Below are 7997 nucleotides of genomic sequence, written 5' to 3' on the forward strand. Positions count from 1 at the left end.
TCTTACAGCAGTGTAAGAGTATAACAGTGGAGAGAGATCGGGGGTGAGGGACAAGAGAAATATGGGAAGGCAGGATTCCACTATACCCTGGGTCAAAAGGTATGGTAGATCCCAGGCTGAGGGAGTCTCCTGTTACCCTGCTGCTTATGTTAATTTGTTTTAATTTCTGGTAATGGGGCCTGATCCAAAAACCGCTGAAGTAAGTGGAAGGACTCCCTCTGACTTGACCAGGTTTTGGCTCAGGTCCGTAATTTTTAATCTCTTGAGGAGATGCCTTGTTCAGACTGCACACAGGCATTTGTTTCCACTGAAACATTCCACCAGTCTCTGTCGCCTTTAGCTAAAACTGTTGTTTCTTGGGGCTGTGCTGTTTTCCACATTCCCAAATCCAGAGTGCAGTGAAGAGGATGCCAGAGAAGAATGGGGAGGCAGCACACAGTTCCCCAAGCATAGTGATGAGCGGGCTAGCCAGTGCAGCCACCTTTTGTTGCCTAACTAGCCTAAGAGGGGCTGCACTAATTGATGATTAATCTCTTTAGTGTTTTGATCCTGCCAAGCACACAAGGGACAATGCAAGAATATAGAAGATCCCCCACCAATGCAAATCCCCTGTTGTGCCCAGTATGGAAGGACACACACATACCTACACCGCATAAAAGAAGCAGTCTGCATACACCCAGTCTTGCTGCTAAGCTTCTTGGACTGTGACTTTGCATCTGCTGCCTGCAGTCACTATCTTGGTCATGCCTCTATGCAGCTCCTTCACTGCTTGGCCTGATGGAGCCCCACATTGTGTCCCATGGAGACCACAGCATGGGCTTATCAAGACCCCTGTAAAGCACTCACCATATGCCATCCTCTACCTGCTCAGCCTAGGGATCTCCAGCACAGTCGACAATTGCAAAGGTTTTGAAAGGCCACTGCTGGTCCTGCTGGTGTCTGTGTGCTACCTGGAATTTAACCAAGACTGCACTTGCCAAATCCTACCACTTTATTGTTTAATGTTGCAGATATCCCCACTCAGAGATGGACACACTGAGGATGATATTGCCCCATCAACCAGTGTCTGAATATTTCCTGTCTGCTCCCACCATAGTTGAGGACAATCTTTATATTCTCATAATCATGTTCACCAGTGTTTTGGTCTCGGCTCCAGACCAATCGATTGCCCTCTGTTTGGTAGCACTGTTAAAGTCCCCTGGATGTCCCTCACCCTTGGAAATCACTCTTTCTTTGCATGGGAGATTTGCTAGCTCAGGCAGAACAACTATGTGGTAAGTTTTGATGCTTTAACTCTATGTCTCCTGCACACCAGGAGCATTCCCAAGGGGTGGTGATCCTCTTTTCCAACTATGCTGTAATATCACGAAAAAGGGCACAGCAGGAATAGGTCAAATAGTTTAGCCTCAAATGGGTACCTTTTCCTGCCTGGGTTAACTCATGGTCAAGAACCTCCTTACAGATATCATGACAGTGGTTGCCGGTGATGCATTTGCAGAAGGACACTCACTAAGCACTTCCCCATTGTGTCTGGCTTCCATTGACAGATGATCTGTGATACTGAAGGTGCCTCAACAGCAATATGTGTCATCTGTTTACTTTCTTCCCCTTGAGGAGGCTGGTGCTGGCAAGTGAATGCGTGTGCAGCTTGGCTCACAGGAGAGCCAGGTAATCGATATTAAGAATATTATTTCTAAAATGTGATTCCACAGTCTGTGTCAGGCTGGAGGGTGCCTTTAGATGTAGCTGGAGAAGGTGTGCCGGTTGGTGTGACAGCAACATATGTGATCTCCACAATATGGCTCACCTTTGGGACCTGTCTCAGGAAAAGGAGGGTCTTGTCTATGAGCCTGTGGCTAGAGAGAATGGCCAGGTTATGGATGTGAATCAGCAGGGCAGGGAACTGACAGCACGTTCCTTCGCCTGACCCCTCTTATCTTTGGTGTGCCTGTGCAGTGGGTTGCCTCACTTATTACAGGATGGATTCTTATGGGTGAAGGCAGGTTTGAAGAGATGTAGCTGGGGAAAGGGTGGGTCTGCGTATATGCAGTGGCTGACCCCTAGTCAGCACTCACTCACTTGTGCATTTGCCCCATTGCTTGTCTTCCAGATTCTCTTTTATGGTGAGGTCCCAGATTGGGGTGGGGAGGGGACTGTGTTCTCTTCCTGTGCATCAGTCTGCCATCTCCACCTCTGGATGCAGGTCAGGTTGGCATCTATGAACTAGACTCCCTGGTGTCCTTTTATCCACCACCGTTCTGACATGCCCTTCCTCTACCCTACAGGAGTGAGTGGGGTGAGGACAATGGGTATGTGAACTTACCTCTCATCCAGGGGACCAGGGGTTTTGTCCCACTGCTGCTGAGATTTGTTTTCCTTCCCTATTATACCTGTGGGCTCAGCCCACCCCATGGCCTGCAGTGATGCTATTGTTGGGTAGCCATTGTTTTTAGTCAAAAAAGCTAACAGAAAGTTAGGAGCCATTAGGAAAAGGGTAGATAATAAGAGAGTAAATATCTTAATGCCACCATGTAAATCCATGGTATGCCAACACCTTGAATATTGCATGCATTTCTGGGCACCCCATTTCAAAAAAGATATATTAGAAATGGAAAAGGTACAGAGAAAGGCAAACATGATTAGGACTATTGAACGGCTTCTGTAGGAGGAGAGATTAAAAAGACTGACTTTTCAGCTTGGAAAAGAGATGACTAAGGGAGGATATGATAGAGGTCTATAAAATCATGACTGGTGTGGAGAAAGTAAATAAGTATTTCTTCACACAACGCACTGTCAACCTGTGGAACTCTTTACCAGAGGCTGTTGTGAAGGCCAAAACTGTAACTAGATTCAAAAAAGAATTAGATAGGTCCAATCAGTGACTACTAGCCAAGATAGTCAGGGATGCAATCCCATGCTCTGGGTAACCCTGAGCCTCTGACTGCCAGATGCTGGGAATGGGTGACAGGGAATGGATCACTTGATGATTGCCTGTTCTTTTCATTTCCTGTGAAGCATCTGGTATGGGCCACTGTTGGAAGACAGAATACTGGGCTAGATGGACCATTGGTCTGACCCAGTATGGCTATTCTTACATTAAACTTAAGTAAGTTCCCTGCAATTGCTCAATCATTTGACTTTCCTGAAGGTTTCTCATGTTCACCAAGACTTCTAGATACTCATTGTTATCCATACTGTGCAATATTCACAGTTTCAAAGTGAGAACAACAACAACAAAAATCGGTTACCTACCTTTCTGTAACTGTTGTTTTTCAAGATGAGTTGCACATGTCCATTCCACTGTAGGGGTGTGCGTGCCTCGTGCAGTACCCATCGAGGTGGTCCGAGTGCCCTCTGTTGCCATGTGCCACTATGTCCTGGTATAAGAGGATGGAGCCATCCCTGACCCACTTTAGTTCCTTTCCACTGGATAGACTCCAATAGAGAGGGGAAGGTGGGCGGGCTGTGGAGTTGACATGTGCAACACATCTCAAAAAATGATAGTAACAGGAATGTAGGTAACAGTTTTTATTCTCTGAGTGCTTACACATGTCCTTTCCACTGTAGGTTATTCAGAAGCAGACAGATGTGGAGGTAGGCTCAGAGTCTGCCTGAACAGTGATAGTAAGACAACCCATCCAAAACTGGTGTCGTCCCTGGACCAATGGGAAATGGCATAATGCAAAGCAAAAGTGTGGACAGATGTGCTTTACAAATGTTTATGATAGGCATTTGCACTGAGAAAGCCACTGATGTTACCTGCATTCTAGTAGAATGCACCAATACCCTAGTTGGTGGGGTTATGTTAGCCAACTGGCTGCATAAACAAATGCACAAAGAAATCTAGGATTAAATCCTTTGAGTATATACTGATCTGCCATTGCAATAAATAATGGAGTAGAGCGCCTTAGCATAATCTAAATGGAAAGCTAGAGACCTTCTCACATCCTGAAAATGCGGTCTCTCCTCATCTCTATGAGCATGAGGTTTCAGAAGAAAAGTTGGCAAACAGAGTGCCTCATTAACATGAAAATTAGACAGTATCCCTGATGATGCCACAGCACAACTGGTTGCTGAGCTCTATGTCTTTATCCTATTTCAAATTTGATGACAATATATACCTCCAGATCAGTGACAATGCTGTGGGCACCTGCATGGCCCCACAATATGCCAATATTTTTATGGCTGACCTGGAACAACGCTTCCTCAGCTCTCGTCCATTCACACCCCTTCTCTACCTACTCTACATTGATGACATCTTAATCATCTGGACCCACGGGAAGGAGACTTTGGAAAAATTCCACCATGATTTCAACAGTTTCCACCCCACCATCAACCTCAGCCTGGACCAATCGACACGGGAGGTCCACTTCCTAGACACCACGGTGCAAATAAGTGATGGTCATGTTAACACCATCCTATACCGAAAACCCACCGACCGCTATGCCAACCTTCATTCCTCCAGCTTCCATCCCAGACACATCACACGATCCATTGTCTACAGCGAAGAACTGAGGTACAACTGCATCTGCTCCAACCCCTCAGACAGAGACCAACACCTACAAAATCTTCACCAAGCATTCTCAAAACTATAATGAGGAAATAAGGAAACAGATCAACAGAGCCAGACATGTACCCAGAAGCCTCCTACTGCAAGACAAGTCCAAGAAAGAAACCAACAGAACTCCACTGGCCATCACATACAGTCCCCAGCTAAAACCTCTCCAATGCATCATCAGGGATCTACAACCCATCCTGGACAATGATCCCTCACTTTCATAGGCCTTGGGTGGCAGACCAGTCCTCGCCCACAGACAACCCGCCAACCTGAAGCATATTCTCACCAGTAACTGCACACCGCACCATAGTAACTCTAACTCAGAAACCAATCCATGCAACAAACCTCGATGCCAACTCTGCCCACATATCTACACCAGCGACACCATCACAGGACTTAACCAGATCAGTCACTCCATCACAGATTCATTCACCTACACGTCCACCAATGTAATATATGCCATCATATGCCAGCAATGCCCCTCTGCTATGTACATCAGCCAAACTGGACAGTCCCTACGTAAAAGGGTAAATGGACACGAATCAGATATTAGGAATGGCAATATACAAAAACCTGTAGGAGAACACTTCAATCTCCCTGGACACACAATAGCAGATTTAAAGGTAGCCATCCTGCAGCAAAAAAACTTCAGGACCAGACTTCAAAGAGAAACTGCTGAGCTTAAGTTCAAATTTGACACCATCAGCTCAGGATTAAACAAAGACTGTGAATGGCTAGCCAACTACAAAAGCAGTTTCTCCTCCCTTGGTTTTCACACCTCAACTGCTAGAAGAGGGCCTCATCCTCCCTGATTGAACTAACCGTGTTATCTCTAGCCTGATTCTTGCTTGCATATATATACCTGCCTCTGGACATTTCCACTACATGCATCCGATGAAGTGGGTATTCACCCACGAAAGCTCATGCTCCAGTACATCTGTTAGTCTATAAGGTGCCACAGGTTTCTTTGCTGCTTTTACACATCCAGACTAACACGGCTACCCCTCTGATACATGAAAATTAGAGACTATCTTAGCAAGAAATTTTGGGTGAGGGCAAAGATACTTATCCCTACAGAAAACTGTATAGGGAGGGTCAGATACTAAGACTTTTAACTCTACCATCCTCTAGCTGAAGTAGTGGCCACTAGAAATACTACCTTTGAAGAGAGTCTGTGCAGCAGAGGGCAAGTTGCAAGGGGTTCAAAAAGTGGTCCCATCAGTTTTTCCAGGACGAAGTTCAAAATCCCAGGAGCGATGGGATCTTGCATGTGTGAATACAATCTAACCAAACCCTTTAGGAATCTTGATGATGATCTCCTATCCACCAAGATGATGAAGGCCAAAATAGCTGCCAGATGCACTTTCATAGTGCTAATAGCGAAAGTCTTTTTTTAAAATATAGAAAATAGCCAGTATGAGGTCCAGGGATGCCCACTCCAGAAATATGCCTTTCTGATGTGACCAAATGGAGAAACGCTTCCACTTATTCAGGTAAGGCTCTTCATTGATGGTTTTTATCATCCAGAAGCACTTTCTGAATGTCCTTTGAACAAGATCTCTCAAATGGTGTTAACCATGAAGCATCCATGCTGTCAGATGGAGGCCTCTGAGGAGCAGGCGACTGTGGTCCTGGGAACTGACATCTGGATCCAACAAGAGAGACAGTAGAGGCTCGATTGAGAAGGCCAATAGGGTCAAGTATCAGTGATGATGAGGCCACGTTGGTGCTAAAAGGATGAGGCGAGCATGGTCTTGTTTGCTTTGAACAAGATTGTAGTTAGGAAAGGAATCGGAGGGAAGGTCAATAGGAGGAGATTCTTTCAGGATAAGAAAAAAACATTGGTCAGTGTGCCTGGGCTCAGACCTCTTTAGGAACAAAACTGACGGCATTTTTTCTTGGTCTGTGCTACAAACAGGTTCACGGATACTGCTGAGGGAAAAAATTCTCCAACTGTGTACAAGGTCTGTAGGCACCTACAGTGGAATGGATATGTGCAAATATTCAAAAAAGTAATGATGATGAGTTCTTCAAAAATCCTGTATTAATCTTGTTTCTCTCATTCACTGTTAGAAGTGAAATAATTACTACCTTCATTTTCTGTTGTTCAAATAACACCAGCCACTAGATGATGTAGGGGCCAGATGATATCCTCTAAGTTTCATTATCTCTGTTACTTTATGTAGAAGTGTCTGATTTCCAGGTGAATCCTATTAAATTGCAAAAGTAGCATTTTAGTTAACTGTTTAAACATTGCACTACTATAAAACATGCTGAGCAGTGCTACACAGATACAGCATTGAATATTAAGTAGCCATCATTGCTCTGATCTCTCTGAATGTTTCTTCAAGATGACAGTCTTATTTCTATCTAAATCCTCAATGGATTATTAGAGTATTACATTGCAGTTCAACTTCGTCACTCTCTCACCACTTGGTGCACGAATACTGAGTTATACACATTTTTTAGCTCTTCAGTAACATTGTTCATTCATCAATATCAAAGCACTTTTCTGGTGGTAGCAGACTTGCAATGGATTCAATGAGATGCTTTGCAATCCCCATATTTTCTAGAATCCTCCAACATGGTCATACTGGACGATACTGAATGCTTTTGAGTAGCCAGTGACGCACATGATCAGTGTATTTTTCAATGATGTAACAGTTGTGATTTGGTCACATGTGCATTGGCCCTCCCTAAACCAGTTCTGCTTCTAACTTTTATTTCATGCAATCCTGGATTATATAAAGCAGAAATTTGCTGGAGATGGTACAGTAGTTAGTACTCTGTCTCCCTCTAAATATCCCTTTATCCAGTCCTCCAGCCAATTTCTAGTCAGCCATATATCTCTACAAAATTTCCACAATAAGAGCGGTACCATGTTCATCAATTGCTTTTAATAATTCTGCAGGTATATTATCTACCTCTGGTGTTTTCACAGCCTTCATTTCCATAATAGTGTGCAGTATTTCTTCTCACAGATTTGATGGCTCAGATTTGATACTCTTTTGTCATTATGAGTGGCTTTGGCGAGGCACACAGAATGGCACAATAATTTCTCTATGTGTGTGTTTAATATCATCACCCTTGGTGAGAAGTCTGCCCTTGTGATCTTTTATAACGTTTGACTGTGGGGAAAAGCTTTTGGTAAGAAGTCTGACCACTGTGAACCTACCTTTTGTATTTTTACTCTCTTTATAATTCTCCAGTTCCATACACTTGACCCTCAGATATTCGCTCTTGTCTCATCTAGTCTGCCTATGAATCTGTCTGCTAATTTCATTACATTCTATTTTATGTTCTTCCATCTCCAGGCCATTCTGTTTCACCCTGCTTAGTTTTTCTGCTAGCTCAAACATCTTCTCAGTTAATCATGGTGCACTCTAACACTGTGTGTGCGCTTTGGCAGTTGCAATTATGAGGGAGTATAAGTCCAGAT

This window comes from Gopherus evgoodei, chromosome 2 (assembly GCF_007399415.2).
Source record: "Gopherus evgoodei ecotype Sinaloan lineage chromosome 2, rGopEvg1_v1.p, whole genome shotgun sequence".
Classification (NCBI taxonomy): Eukaryota; Metazoa; Chordata; order Testudines; family Testudinidae; genus Gopherus; species Gopherus evgoodei.